Source organism: Mesoplodon bidens, assembly GCF_964165515.1.
Source record: "Mesoplodon bidens genome assembly, chromosome: X".
NCBI classification, from domain to species: domain Eukaryota; kingdom Metazoa; phylum Chordata; class Mammalia; order Artiodactyla; family Ziphiidae; genus Mesoplodon; species Mesoplodon bidens.
Genome location: NC_138163.1, coordinates 43914177 through 43930269, shown reverse-complemented (window position 1 = coordinate 43930269; position 16093 = coordinate 43914177). Strand labels below are relative to the sequence as shown.

At 35.0% G+C, this 16093-nt stretch overlaps 1 long non-coding RNA gene across 3 annotated transcripts in view; it reads right to left on the bottom strand.

The window, feature by feature from the left end:
* LOC308608384 overlaps nucleotides 1-16093 on the bottom strand; it is an 88101-nt gene that overhangs the window by 69314 nt on the left and 2694 nt on the right. For all 3 annotated transcript variants that reach the window (XR_014014156.1, XR_014014157.1, XR_014014158.1), the window contains exons 2-3: nucleotides 14157-14244; nucleotides 13549-13613 (exon numbers count right to left, since the gene is read on the bottom strand). This is a non-coding gene — a long non-coding RNA (uncharacterized lncRNA). The remainder of the gene's footprint in view (nucleotides 1-13548; nucleotides 13614-14156; nucleotides 14245-16093) is intronic.

Genomic DNA, 16093 nt, shown 5'->3' with positions numbered 1-16093 from the left:
AAGTGACTTCCTTTCAGCAGCAGCAGTGGCAACAGCAAAGCGGCTAGCTTTTATTTTACAGCCTGACTCACCATGGTTGAACTACTGTGCCAACAAAGCTGGAGTGGGGAGTGGTGGTGGTGATAAGTGGTAAGTTGGAGCAAGCCCAGTGTATTAGTCAGGATTCTCCAGAGAAACAGAACCAATAGGATATAGACAGATAGATGGATAGACAGATAGAGACTTATTATGAGAGATTGGCTCGCATGATTAGGGAGGCTGAGAAGTCCCATAATCTGTTGTCTGCAAGCTGGAGGTCCAGGAAAGCTGATGGTGCAGTTCCGGTCCAAACTCAAAGGCCTGAGAACCATGGGAGCCAATAGTGTAAGTCCAAGTCTGAGTTTGAAGGACCATGAACCAGGATCATCAACATCTGAGGGCAGGAGAAGATGGATGTCCCAGCTCAAGCTGAGCAAATCTGCCGTTCCTCTGCATTTTTGACCCTCAGTGGATTGAATGATATCTACCCGTACTGGTGGGGAGATCTTCTTTACTCATTCTACTGATTCAAATGCTAATCTCTTCCAGAAACACCTTCACAGATACACTCAGAAATAATGTTTTATCAGCTATCTGTGCATCCTTCAGTTCAATCAAGTTGACAAAGAAAATTAACCATCACACTCAGGCAAGTACACTTGCTCTGTTCTTACCCAAAGTTCAGAAGTTCTAGGTTTGTTCTAACCTTAGGTTAATTTCCAGAGTGTTGAAATGGTTGTTTTTGACAATTTGTTCAACTTTTTAGTTGCTCTGCTCATAGGTATAAATCCCCTAAACTCAAGAATTTATTTACTCAAATACAGGAGGATTTTCTTCATCAAGGTCAAAGAAACTCTTCCAACTGAGGGAGACATCAGTCTCTGACCAGCATCAGTGCAAGATACAATAGTAATACTGACCTGGAGATTTTTCTACTGTTTTACAATACAGCCTTTGATCCAAACATATGAAGAAGGGAACTAATATTTAATAGAAAATGGACATCAGCTTTGGTGTACACTTTGCTGATATGATTTGAACTTGGAGCCATGTGAGCAAATCTAGATGGCAGAAGAAGCAAACAGAGGGTCATATGTCTGGGGAATGAGAAAGAGAAATTAGGAAAGAAAGAGAGAAGAATATGAAAGGAGTCTAATGATTTTTCCAAAGGGCTCTTTATACCCAGATAGATTTTCCAATTATTTTTAAATCCTTCAAAAGCAAGAACAATCTTTCATGTGTTGTAAAATGCTTTAATGTAATGTCAGTACTGCACATGTGTCAAATTAAAATACTGTAATATTCACTAGCTCCAACGGTCTGGGTAGTACTGAAGGCTAGGTTTGTTAGTATTTTATGGCCATGAAGCCAAATTCTAACTCTGTAATGTAATGTTAGTGTGTCCTCCTCAATCTAGAAGATGGGGCATTGAGACACTGACACTAACAAAATTTCAGCCACACAAGAGTCAGATTTTCTGACCTTCACTTATGTAAACAATATCTAAAAGCAGGCATGTTAGGAGCCAAAGATTGATGAGCTGCCAAAATGCTGAGTATTTGTTATATAATGTGGAATAGCATCTAGGAATATCTATACCATTTTTAAAATACTCAGGAGACTTAAATTTGTTAAAAATCATTGAATTATATACTGAAATGGGTGAATTATATGATATGTAAAATATGCCTCAGTAATATTACTAAAAATACCCAGGAGACTGAGAAGAAAACATATTTTTCAAATATGGAGTTTGAAAAATATACAGATGCAAAATAAAGTCAATTATAGTCCTAAAAAAAGGCAATCTGTTAGGTATTACAGATATTTAATTCAAATAGATGTCTTACACAGCTGCATTTTAAGGTAGGTGAAACATGCCACTTTAGAAATAAATGTATTAATGAAATGTTAGATGCAATTAGAACTCTAGCTATTCAGGAATAAAATTTTCAACAAATCCTTTTTTAAATTTTTCTTGAACTTTTACTATCACTTATATTTTCAGAAATTTGCAGCTCATGTAACCAACCTATGAATGACTTTCACCTTGACCACAGATTTATTTGTATGGAAAAACACAACAGTATTTGCTAAGTATATTCAATATCTTCCACCTAATTAGTACCTCAGGGAAGGTTGTTTATAAACAGAAAACAATAAGGGACACGTTAAATATCCCCAGCAGTACTCTCTGCATACTATCAGCTTTAGAAATAAAGAAGACAGTTTGCATTTTAAGCAATAAACCAGCTAGCTACCAGACTGCCATTAAGTACAAGGGATCCAACTAGATAAACGTGGGATTCATGGGGAAATAACATTATCTGCAGCTTTATACACTGGACAAATGAACATGGTTCCCTTTAGCTTCAAATTAGAAATATGTGTAGAGGGCAACATGGAAATAGATACTATTATTTCTGTTTTTGATATTAATTTAAAAAAGAATGTTATAAAAGTGTTTCACACTTGATACTAAATACATCTCAACTTTGCACAACCCCCACCTTCCTACAATCACTGCCAAGTGACTACCTAGTATCTATTTACTGGGATCACAATAGAAATCAGCCATTAATTAGGGAGCATTTGGCTCAAGGGACTTGTAATGGGTTGCAGAGAATTGCACATCATGCTTCACATGCAGATGAGGTTGCCATCTGGTGGATTTTCTCTAACTATAAGCTAACAACATTTATAGGTAAAAGCAGAATAATCCTTTTCTAGATGGGCAAAGCTGCCACTTTTAGAAAACATCTGGTTTCTTTGAACATTTATTAAGTGTCCATTTTGTGATTTGCTCTGAATGGGTGCCTGTTTTTTGTAACTTAAATATGAGGGAAAAATACCACGAAAGCAAGTATATTAAAACTTCAGATTTAAAAGGTAAAAAATGTGGGATGAAAAAAGATATTCCATGCAAATAGTAACCAAAACAGAGCAGGAGTGGCTACACTTAGATAAAATAAACTTTCAGCTGAAGTCTTTCACAAGATACAAGAAAGTCACTATATCGTGATAAAGGGGTCAGTTCAGAAATGGCAATACAATAATAGTAGGGGACTTTAATATCCCACTTTCAATATTGCATAGATCATCTAAATAGAAAATCAATAAGGAAAGAGTGGTTCTGAACAACACTATAGACCAAATGGACCTAACAGACATATACAAAATGTTCTATCCAACAGCACCAAAATACACATTCTTCTCAAGCACACATGGAACATTCTCCAGGACACATCTTATGTTGCGCCACAAAGCAAGCCTTAGTAAATTTAAGAAGATTGAAATCCTATCAAGTATCTTTTGCAACCACTAAGGCATAAAACTAGAAACCAATAACAGGAGGAAAACTGAAAAATTCACAAATGTGTGGAAATTAAATAATATACTCTTGAAGAACCAATGAGTCAAAGAAGAAATCAAAAGGTAAATCAGGAAGTGTCTTGAGACAAATGAAAACAAAAACACAACATACCAAAATTTATGGGATGTAGCAAAAGCAGTTCTAAGGGGAAAGTTCAAAACAATAAATACCTACATTAAGAAAAAAGAATGATCTCAAATAAACAACATAACTTTACACCTCCAGGAAATTAGAAAAAGAAGAACAAACTTGGCCCAGAGTTAGCAGAAGGAAGAAAATAATAAAAATTAGGGCAGGAATAAATGAAATAGAGACTAGAATGACAATAATAAAACAAAAAATCAATGAAACTAAGAGTTGGTTTTTGAAAGATAAACAGAATTTACCAACCTTTAGATAGACTAACCAAAAAGAAAAGAGAGCGGATTCAAAAGGTAATAAATGTGACTTTTTTATTTAGCAAATTCTTGCTAAACAAAATTTTGTCACACTAATATTAAAAATGTCTAGTAGTAAGATCTATGACATCACATTGGTTCTGTTTTAAATGTCAAAGTGACTTCTGATATTAAGTATGTCTTTACCTAACAGCCTTACCATGGGGATTCAGGAGCAGATATATGCCAGAACTATAAACAGTTCCTTCTCTAACTTACTCTAATACAAAATGACTGTTGATTCAAATATCACCACCCAGCTTATCTAGTTTTACTCTTCTCTCCTTCTTTTCCCTAATGACAGGGATAGTATTGGGTTGTTGTAGGGATGAGAGCACCTACCAAATAGATTTTTAATACATCTCAGTAAATATGAGAAGTGGGTATTTCGTTTGTTTGTTTGTTGTTGTGTGTGTGTGTTTTTTCTTTTACTGAAGTCCTATCTACTTTTCCACCCTGATGATTTCAATTAACACTACCATGTTTGCATGAAATAACCTACATCAAAGTTAGTTTAAAAAAAGAAATCAGGGCTTCCCTGGTGGCGCAGTGGTTGAGAGTCCGCCTGCTGATGCACGGGACATGGGTTCGTGCCCCGGTCCGGGAAGATCCCACACGCCGCAGAGTGGCTGGGCCCGTGAGCCATGGCCACTGAGCCTGCGCATCAGGAGCCTGTGCTCCGCAATGGTAGAGGCCACGGCAGTGAGAGGCCCGCATACCGCAAAAAAAAAAAAAAAAGAAATCAGCAAGCAAATACATACATATGTATATACATAAAATATCAATACAAATTTAATACAAATATTAATACAAATGTAGTGACTACTCCAGGAAATATGACATCACAATTGCAAATGTGATGTTATATGAATGGGCATTTGTGATTTGGGATAAAATTTCCTTTACAGTAAGATGATGCAAATAGTTTTTGTATGTATAAGTGAGGCAACGAGCTCTGGAAACCAGTTAGATGACAAGAATAGGCTCTGGTAATGCAGATATTAATGTTGAAAATACATGTGAAGAGTTATATATTTCATGAAATAGGAGGGGATAAAAGCAATACAGATAAATCAATGTGTTTATATAATGGAACTTAATTATTTTACTAAATTGAAATTTTAAATAACCTAAGTAGATATTTAACTCATTCATTTATATCCCTAAACATTTTTATAATCCAGTTGACAAGAAAAACTTTTTGATATTTTCTTATTGAGGTCTCCTTATATTTGAGGATATATAACACATGCTGATGACTACATAATCTGAATCTCTAGCCTAGCCCTTTCTCGTGAACTCCAGACTCAGATACCTAAATATCTCCTAGACATCTCTACTACCATGTTCCACAAAAGAGACAGCAGAGCTAAATGGTTAGGAATGCAGACTAGGGGTTAAACAGACTGGGTCCAACTCCTGATTCCATCATTTACCAGCTGTGTAACTTTGGACAAGTTACTTCATTTCTCTGATTCTCAGTTTCCTCATTTGTAAAATGGGGATATAAATAGTACTGATCTTATAGGATTAGTGTGAAAATTAAATGAAATATAGACCTAGTACACTTGGCTGAATGTACTCTATTAAACAATAAATAAGTTATACATTCCACTATAAGAAACACATGCACATATATCTCATTGAAACCAGTGATTTTCTCCCTTGGTGTGCCTTAGCTGGCAGCTCTTTTTCTAGACTTGCTGTACCTGAACTGGTTTTAATGATGTTTTGCAGCAGTTGTCAAAGGTTAGCATGTATGAATAGTATACAAAGGAACACATATATATGGAACGTTACCTACAAAATTCATTCTGTTTATACTGCAAGTTGGCAAAACAGAAAAATCAAAATATATTGCATCATTCACATGGTATTTGTCACATAATACCATATACAATATAGCAGTGCTTTTGTATATGTCTTACCTTCAACACTAGATTATGAGCTTCTTGATAAACAGCAGTTTAGGCATTTTTAATATCCTTTCTCCCATAATGCTAATCATAATGCCTTGCAGAGAGTAGGTACTCAGTAGATATCAATCAAGTAAGGAGAAAGAAATATACCTTGTCCTTTTGCAATAAAAAATGCAAATTTTTCAATCTTAAACAATTGGCAGGCTGAAATATATTTTACTAATCTTTGGGAGAATTAATTATTTAAATTCTCATTTCCTCTCCAGATTATTTCCTTTAATCCTAGACCAATTATATAAATGTTCCAGACCTATGCATTCTTGGTAGTTTGTTTGACTGAATGTGTATTAAATCATCACAGGTTGCTATTATCTAGGAGTTTTTGTGAAAGTTTGATCACTTGGAAACATCAGCCATATTGCTTTAAAAAAAACACGTTTAAAATTTATAGTAATGCTTTGGCAGGTTTCTCTCTCTTCTCTTTCTCCTTTTATTCCATATCCTCTCTTACAAAATACTTGATGGTATATTTTTCAAAACAATGAACTATTGGAATCAAAACTCCTGCTTGAAGTTCCAAATTATTAACCTTCAAATTCAAGTACCGAAGATGAACTATTTAGTATTAACATACTGAAAGAACAGCAAAAAGCAGGGATAGTATACAGAATTATGCCATGAATATAAATAAGTCTAGAGCACTTGGGAAGGGGAGGAATGGGAGAGGGAAAGGAAATGAGACTATTATGACTCTTTGGAGACATTCTTCCGCCTTTCCTCCTCCTTACCTATTTAACCTTCCATTTTTACTGTTTAAGTTCATTTGTCAAATAATCACTAAACATGTATATGAAATAATTCACAAAACGTGTTTAGCACAGTTACTGACACACAGTAAACACTCAGTAAAGGTTAATAAATATTAGCGATTAGTATTATGATTGTGTTCAGTCCCACTTCTTTGCTCTTACATTGACCTCTTTTCCCAAATTTACATATAGGCAGGGTGTGTGGTCAGGGTTGGAATAGAGGAGGACCAGGCAGACTCTTTTTTTAACACTTAAGGTCTGTCTGAATAATATTTTTAAAATAGTGTCTGGAATTCACTCATTTCATGAAATCTACATTAAATTCCCGGCTCCATCTCTCCAATCAGGAGTCTTTCCAACTAGGCACTAAATGGCATACTTCTTAAGGTTCCCCAATGAGGGCAATTAATGTCTAGAGGCAATTTTTCATAAAAATGCATTCTGTATCTAAAAACACTAGACAAGTCCGTATATCTTATGTTTGTGTATCCAGTTAAATTACCTATAATTTTAAGTATTTGAAAGTTGATATAACAGTTTTCTGTAGCAACAGACCTTTTACAGTACAGTGAATAGTCATATATATGGCTTATATATTATAGTACTACTTATTTCACGTTTCTCAAAAACAGATTTTCTTTTTGCAAGTGGGCTTCTTAGTCTTCCACCTTTAATGTTATTAGCTTGGACTGCATTATTTCTCCATATAGAGTGTGCTATAAGACTTCCAGTTAAACAAGGCAGATTAGAAACATGCATTCATCTCTGCACCTGCATGAAGCTCCACTAAAATGACAGTAAAGGATTTTTTTTAAAAAAGGTATAAATAGAGAAGGACAAAGAGAACAGGAGAGAAGACAACAGCAGACAAGCAAAGTTGACAAAACTTTAGAAGTTGGAAAGCAATAGATGAGATGAATGTTAAGCTTACTTAACAAACTGGAAAAAGCTGAAACCTAAGGCTGGTGGTGATGAGTTGTTTTTAAAGTTACTCAATATCTCTGAGATACAGGTTGAAGGGAGAGCTAAAAAGAGGAGGATTGATTGAAAGTATGTATAAGGAAAAATTACGTCCCGAAAGCTCCTTATCCATTCAAACAAGATTCAAGTTTTAATACAGCATTCTATTTCACTGCTTGGAGGGTCAATGGGTGCTTCTTGCTGTTAAAGAAGCTTGCTGACTTAGTTGAAAGAAAAACAATGATTTCAGTTAAAAAAAAAGATTCAAGTTTTATTTTCTACGGTAATTAAAACATCTTTCCAGAAAAGAAGCTCTAGTGTTGGAAACAATAGGCATAGCTGAGGGCTGGATTGTGAACTTTAGTGAAAATGGGGATTGAATCTCTATTTACTAAATAGTAAGATTGCTCTCTGTCACCTTTCTGCTGGCTGATTTCTAAGATATTTTCAGCTGAGCAGACTGGAGGATTCTGTAGAAGCTGACCAACACAAGTGTAAAGCCCTACAGACACTGATATTTGGGGTCTCCCATTAAAAAGATTGAATTTCTTTCCAGTTACTCCCCAGTGAAGCTCAACAATCCATAAGTCCCAACAATGGAGACAGAACTTCTTTTTTGTGCCTCACTCTTAAATATTTATGGCTGACCAAATCCCTAGATATTTGAGTAAATTTTCTAAAATGAAAGACAGAGATCAAAACAACAACAGCAGCAGCAACAAAAGTCAAAGAGAAAAGAAACAAAACTATAATAACATCTTCAGAGAAATGAGGTGATACTAAATTCAAGATACAAGAACAGTGTTCTGTAAAAATGGAACTTTCAATGAATGAGAAAGAGCTCTTAGGAATTCAAAATATAGTAGTAATCCTAAAAATCAATAGAAGATTAAAAATTTTAAATTGATGAGCTCTCTTAGAAAGTAGAACAAAAAGAAAAAGAAATGGAAAATAGAGAAAAGATGAGAAAGTTCAAGGATTCAGTACTGGAGGGCCAAATTGGACCAAAAGAAGTTCCAGAAAGAGAGGACAGAAAAAGCAGAAGGAAGGAAATTACTAAAGAAATAACACAAGGAAAATTACTAGCACTGCAGGATATGAATATACAGATTACAAAGGTCTATCATGTATCCAGAACAGTGAATGAGAAAATAATTCTCAGTAACATACATCATAGTGAAATTTCAGAAGATAGAATAAACAAACAATTTTAGAAGCTTCCTGAGAGGAAAAAAACAGGTCATATACAAAGTATCACAAATAATATTAGGAACAAACTTCTAAACTGTATCCCTAAAATCAAGAAGACAAGTTTTTAGGGAAAAATCATTTCTAACTGTGATAGGATGAATAATGCCTCCCTCCAAAGATGTCCTTGTCATAGTCCCTGGACCTGTGGATATGTTACCTTACATGGTAAAAGGGATTTTGCAGATGTGATTAAGGATCTTGAGATGGGTGATTATTCTGGATCTTCTGGGTAGGACCAATGTAATTAAAAGAATTCTCATAACAGGGAGGCAAGAAAACCAAAGTAAAAAAAAGGAGATGTGAAAACTGAAGCATGGGTTGGAGTGATATGTTTTGAAGACACAGGAAGAAGCCATGAGCCAAGGAATGCAGGTGGCCTGTAGAAACTGGAAAAAGGAAGGAAAAGGACTCTCCTTTAGGGCCTCTAGAAGGAAACAGCCTTGCTAACACCTTGACTTTAGCCCACTGAAAATGAATTCAGATTTCTGGTCAAAATAGAATAAATTTTTGTTGTTTTGAGCCACTAAGTTTGGGGTAATTCGTTACAGCAGCAATAGGAAACGAACAAACCAACCTAGAATTCTATATCAGTCTAACAACTGGATGAGAGATTAGAACAAGGTGTTTTCAGACATGCAAAAATCTCGAAAAAATTTATCATCTTTCTCAGGAAGTTATTGGAGGATATTTGTCCACCAAAATGAGGAAGTTAAAGGAAAAGTGAGGGGAACATAGGGTATAGAAAATGAGATCCAATACAAGAGAAAGGCAAAAGGAATTTTCAAGAGAACAGTGAAAGGATACCCCAGGAAGACAGCTATTCAGAAAGATAAACCAGCTCAAACTGAAACAGGATAAAAATCCCTATCACAGACATCTTTAATTTAAAAAAATGAAAGTTATAGTTACCCTGATGTATTTGAACATACAGAGAGGAGCTGTATGGATTTCTTGGGAAGACCTGTTTGGGTATGAGTAAGTGATAGATTCAGAGAAAAGAATCCTAAGCAAATAAAAATTAAATAAAATGTAGCAGAACAAAATTTTTATAGGATAGGAAATGTAATAACAAACTCAATACATGGTTAAACTCAATAATGTTACAAAGTCATAGTAATATAATCACTGAATATTGATTTTACCAAAAATTTGGGGAGGAAGGGAAGTATGTGTTTATGGGTACATAAGAGAGTCAAATTGCCACCTTTCATAATAGAAAGTCAATAGATATTATCTAAAAAGCTGAAAAATCAAGAAATAGCTGTGGAAAATGAATGTTGCCTGCCATTTCAGTAAACAAAGGGTGTTGCAGCCATCAAACCATCAGCCACTGCAGCCCCCCCACCAACGGTGCACCCTGAGGGGAACTGAGAATGGAGAAAAGCTGGATACTGGCCCCAAATAGTTAAGATGCATGTCAAAGGAATAATTTTGATGAGCCCAGACTCTTGCATCTTCCCATACATAGAAAAGCGCTAAATTCATTACCTTGAGATGTCTGTTTTTTTTGTGATTATCAGTAACTTCTGATATTTGACTACATGTTTTTTTTGCTTTTAGCAAAAACTGCTATATATCCTGGCTCCTCCCTTACCTCTTTGGAACAGTTCCTCAGAGCTATCTGAGAGGCTGTTTCCCAGGCTACAGTCCTCAATAACATCCCAGAATAAAACATAACTTGCAACTTTCAGGTTGTGTGTTTTTCTTCAGTTGACATAGCAATATAAGCATGTTATCGATACATAGAAACATGGTAGTAAATATTATAGGGAATAGCTAAAATTGTTTAAAGTTATTGTCCTTTGGAGTAAGAATCAGGAACGGAGAGGGATAGGACAGAGAACTATTGTTTTTTACTGTACTATTTAAAACAAAACTATCTACATGGCATCAATTTAATAAAATTAAAATTTTACTTTAAAAGTGAGTTATTCCCATGAACAATACATTTTTGTGCTTAGCTTAATTCTTCTAAGATGCATTGTTGGCATATTCTAATCTAGAAAGCACAGTTTTTTAAGATAGGTAAAAATCCTCTTACATATATTGGCACATTTGCACTTACTCAATTCTTGAGGGATACAAATAAAAATTGTTGCTATGACCTACAGGGCTTGTTTAACCCTCTAATCTCATTGCATGCCACCGATTCCTTTGCCTATTATGCTCTAGCTACACTGTCTTTTTTCATTTCTCTTTTCAAACAAGAAAAGCACCTTTCCTGATGACCTTTCCACAGTCTATTCACTTTGCTTGGAAGGCTATTCCCTCAGTCTTCTTCTGGTTGGCTCCTTATCTTTCAAGCCTCAGCTTAAATGTCACTTCCCCAGAGAAGCTTTCTTTGACCGTTGAATCTAAAGTCGGTTCCCACGCCACCCCACCCCTCCTGTTATTCTCTCTTGCATTGCTCAGTTTTTTATTGCACTTTATCATAACATATTTGCATGCCTGTGTGTTTTCATTAGATTCTAAGCTGTCTAGTCTATCTGTGTGTAGCAGAGGGATTGTACATAGTAAGTGCTCAATGAATATTTTTGAATTAATTTGTTTTTATTAAGTGATCTGTCCATACCTCTGATATTTATAAAGAATGGAATGTTATATTCTGTAGTTTTTGCTATAAGTTAGCAAAAATTAGATAGAGAATTAAGTAAGAACAAAATAAAACTCAGACCTTTTTGAAAACTTGAGTTCTTGAAAAACATCCAAGTCTTAACATCTTTTGTCTCATCTGAGTACTAGCCCTCTATCATATAATGGATTCTAAACCATGTCTGGTATTATGTTTCATTCAGTATAGTCTCCTTTAATCAAACATTTTATCATTTGTGATTAAGCTGATTATGATAAGTTTATGCAACAGGGGCTTAATTAACATCACTGATCCATACAGGAGGCATATACTCATATAATTAGGATCACATAAATGTCTTTTCCTTCTTCCAAAAAGACAGATTAACAAGAGAACAACAAACAGAAGTTTACTAACATGTGCATCAGACATACACTACATGTACTCAATGATGAGTAACTGAAAGGGGTGGTTAGAGCTTGACCTAATGCAGCAGCTTAAAATAACAAAAAATTCTTAGAGAACTGACAAGACAAAGGAAATGGACTTTGAGTTTTTTGGGTGGCAAATTGGGGGAAGATAAATATATGGGGGAACTAATGGATCATAAGAGCTAGTTAGTAAAGTTTGTTACGTAGGTTCCTCTGATGCTGATTCCAGGCTGTAAGGGTCTAGAGCTGTCTCTGGTGGTTAACTTCTGTCCTTCCTGGTACAGAGGGGAGGTGCATACCCTTACAACTACTGCTTTTAGGCAAATAAGAGTAGGGCAGAGAATTTTTCTTGTATCTGCTTCTTCTCAGTTGCCTTCAGCTCAAAATAATTCTTATGTCAAAGTGCCATATTTTGCAGTAGCATATTCTGCTATCTGTTTAAAATTAAACAATTTTCTTTATGGTTCTCCAAAAATTGACTCTATTATAGTAAAATTTTGATTTGACCAGTGTAGGCAAGAAATAATTATTTTTGTGTCCCTTACAGTAAGACAATTACCATCAATAATATTTGGAAGGGGGAGGAGGAAAGGGAGAGTCAAGTTCTGGCAACTCTTCAAGAACACAATGGATCCACAAAGCAGATTTGTGGAAACATTAAAAACAAATGTTTTATAATATGCAACTTCTCAGCTTTGATAAAAGACATTTACTTTAATAATAAAGGATATATAGAAACTTTTGATGAATGATGAAAAATTAAAGAAATAAATCTAAACACAATAGTTAGGCAGCTCAAGGATTCTATAATGTGCTGTGTTTAAAAGATTAAGAAGAAACATTTCTGGTTTATCAGACTTTAAAAGTCATATTGCTGTTATTACTTTATACTATAATATAGATGCCAATACTGTAGGCTCATCATTAAAGGATAAGTCTGCATAGTATGCCTTGACAAGCATCTGGAGGGTTGGATTCAACCCTCTGCTATTATTATCTTGGGAAAAAAATCACAATCTATTTGAATCTCTGTTTACTGTCCATAATATAAAACCAATGAATTCCATGGTTTCTTAATTCTAAAAGTCCACAGGACTTCCCTCGTGGTGCAGTGGTTAAGAATCTGCCTGCCAATGCAGGGGACACGGGTTCAATCCCTGGTTCAGGAAGATCCCACATGTCACGGAGCAACTAAGCCCATGTGCCACAACTACTAAGCCTGTGCTCTAGAGCCTGCAAGCCACAACTACTGAGCCCGTGTGCCACAACTACTGAAGCCCCCACGCTTAGAACCTGTGATCTGCAACAAGAGAAGCCACTGCAAGGAGAAGCCCGCGCACTGCAACGAAGAGTAGCCCCCACTCGCTGCAACTAGAGAAAGCCCGTGCGCAACAATGAAGACCCAACACAGCCAAAAATAAATAAATAAATAAAATTAATTAAAAAAATAAGTCCACAAAACTTTGATCAGCCTATGAACAAACCCATATATTCTTGAGATAGAAAAGGCACTATGTTTTATTTATCGTTGTATTCCCCACAGGGTTTAGCATGGTATCTAATAATGTAACTCTTTTTTAGTTCAATAAACATTTATTTTACATCCCTAGGTTCCAGGGACAGCACTAAATTCTGGGAATTCAGAGATGACTTAGACATGGTCTCCACTCTTTCAGGATTTTACGGTCCAGAGGAAGAAAAAAGTATATAGGTAATTTAAACATCAAGAATTATGACAGAGGTAGGCAAAGAACAATATTTGCACATAATACACATACCTTACAAGGGTCAGAGAAGGGCTTCCTGGAGGAACTTGCACCTCTGCTGAATCTTGAAGGATTAGCTAACCATATTGATGGGGAGGGAGAGGAAACAGCAAGAGCAGAAACAAAAAAATATAAAAAGAATATGAATAAATTAATATGGCATTCATCACAATTTCATTCTGAATTATTTAAAAAATAAAATAGATCCTCATTTATATAAAACCAATATGAAACCACCCTAATCATAAGGATAACTAATGCTACTTTATTTTCCATATTTCCTTTAGCTTCTCAGCAATAGCTCCGTGTTTATTTTATCTGGGCAAGTATATACGATATTTCTTCTAAAACGCATGTCAGAAAAGCTGGGTTTCATATGTCATGAAAAACTGAAAGATTTTGAAAGGGGAGGAAGAGAAGGATTACTGGGTAGCTTACGGAAGGCTGGGCATTGCCTAGTATATCCTTCCTGGTTATCTGACTCTGTACTGTTCTGAGCCTTTCATTAGATTAGAAAGAGTCCTGGAAATCTTGCCTCAGTCCACTGGTGCTGTCTGAAAGTTATCTAAGTGATGTCAACTCAGAAGTCTATTCTTTGAAGTGGCAATCATGTGAAGTACCTGGTACGGTCCTTTTCCATGAGGCTCTGAGATTGTTCTTCTTTGTTGAAGATACAAATTCTAGCCTGTAGTAGAATCTTCGGGTAAGCTTTAGAGTAAAACCAGAACATTAAGAGATTTAATGGCTGTGGTTAATTTATTACTATTGCCAATTCTATCAAAATAGAGGAGTAAAATTCCGTATTGGAGTTCAGTATGTAACTATTTCATAGGAGTTTTGATGAGGGTTATTCCTGAAGGTAAAACAGTATTATGGAGGGCATATCTGTCATGGAGGGCACTGACAAATTGCTGGGGACTTCCCGTAAAGCATGCAATTTCTGAAATTTTTATACTAATATTTTACCAAACAAACGTAACTTAGGAAAGGCTGAATGTCCCTTCTGATCTGACAACTTTTCCCATGCAACTTTGCTATAGTAACAAATTAAACAAACCTAATTATTTCCAGTATCTTTTTTTATAAGGTGGCAGCGCAAATCTTTGTGATTCCAAAGGCCCTCTGAGAAGTCTTAGAGGTTTTATGCATAAAAGTTTTCGTTTTATGTATGTAATATATTCTGAAAATTTTATTTTATGTGTCCTAAATTTAGGAACTGATTTTGGGAAGACAAAATTAAGGGTTGTCAGAGGAGATTTGGTCACTTGATTAGGTAGGATCATGAGTGACTAAGAAACAATGCTTCCCTTCCTATTTAATCCAAGTACAAATAATGCATTTAAAAAAATACAATGTAACACTATTGTAAGTGAAGAGTCGCGTTCTATGGGTATTTTCTCCTTAAATAATCAGGGACACAATAAAGGCTACTTAAGTGATAGAAGATTATTCTTGTAAGACACAGAATCTTTGCTATTTAGGCAGATTACATGTAAGGTAAAGAATAATCTTTCAAATCATAGGTGGAAGCATTAATTACTAAATAAAGGAAACAACCCCATCTAAACTGACGGAGTACTCTAAACATTTTAAAGTATTTCGTAGCTTCTTTTCAGCCTCAGGTATTATAAACAAAGGCAAATAAAATTCACTTTCTAAGTTTTGTCATGTCTTTTTTAATACTCTCATATTCCTTTACAGGATCTGTGAGGTCAAAATAATTTTCATAATAATATTAAGATGTCATGTGGGTTTTTTTGACTCTCATCCACTCAAATTCATGAAATTTGGTGTCAAGAAAGGGGTAGCAGTATACCACTCCTCACATGAGTACAGAGTGGAGTTTTCCAGAGGTTTTGTGATGTGTGATAATGCAATGGATTAAATGCCAAAGCAGATACAAGCATCCAGCTTTCTTCTGTAAGGCAAGATAGTAAACAGATTTGCAAAAGTGTGAAACATGCTATTCTTTTCGTGAAAATTTTTGTTTCGAAAAATATAGTTATTTTTCAGAAAAAATAGGTCATTTCTGTCAACATGCAACGTGCTCATCATTACTACTTTCCAATGAATTGATAAATACTTTTAAATTTTCTCATATTTTAGTCTCTAATATGGTAAATTTCAATAGTTATAACTAACATTATAATCCACATAAACAAACGCTCTTTGAGGTTCTCAATAATTTTTAAGCGTATAAAGGGTTCTGGAACCAAAAAAGCTGCTTCAGGAAAAAAAAAAACTATTCTTTTCCCTTGAAAAACAAAAGCACATATACTGTTGTAATTCTCTGTCACTGTCACTCCTTGAAGAGCCTCAACCACCCATACTAATTATAACTTTTAATGAAAGTGACTAATTTCTACTTTAAAAAGTGAAGGGTGGATATAATTGAGAACTGTCTGGCATATATAAGCGTGTTAACAGACTAGCAGAGTTTAAGACTACACATGACAAAACTTTCTATAGCCACACAAATCCTTTTGATAACTTCCTAAAGTGGAAAAAATGAACAAATTGATTACACAACTCCAAGATAGAGCTTCTCCATAGTATT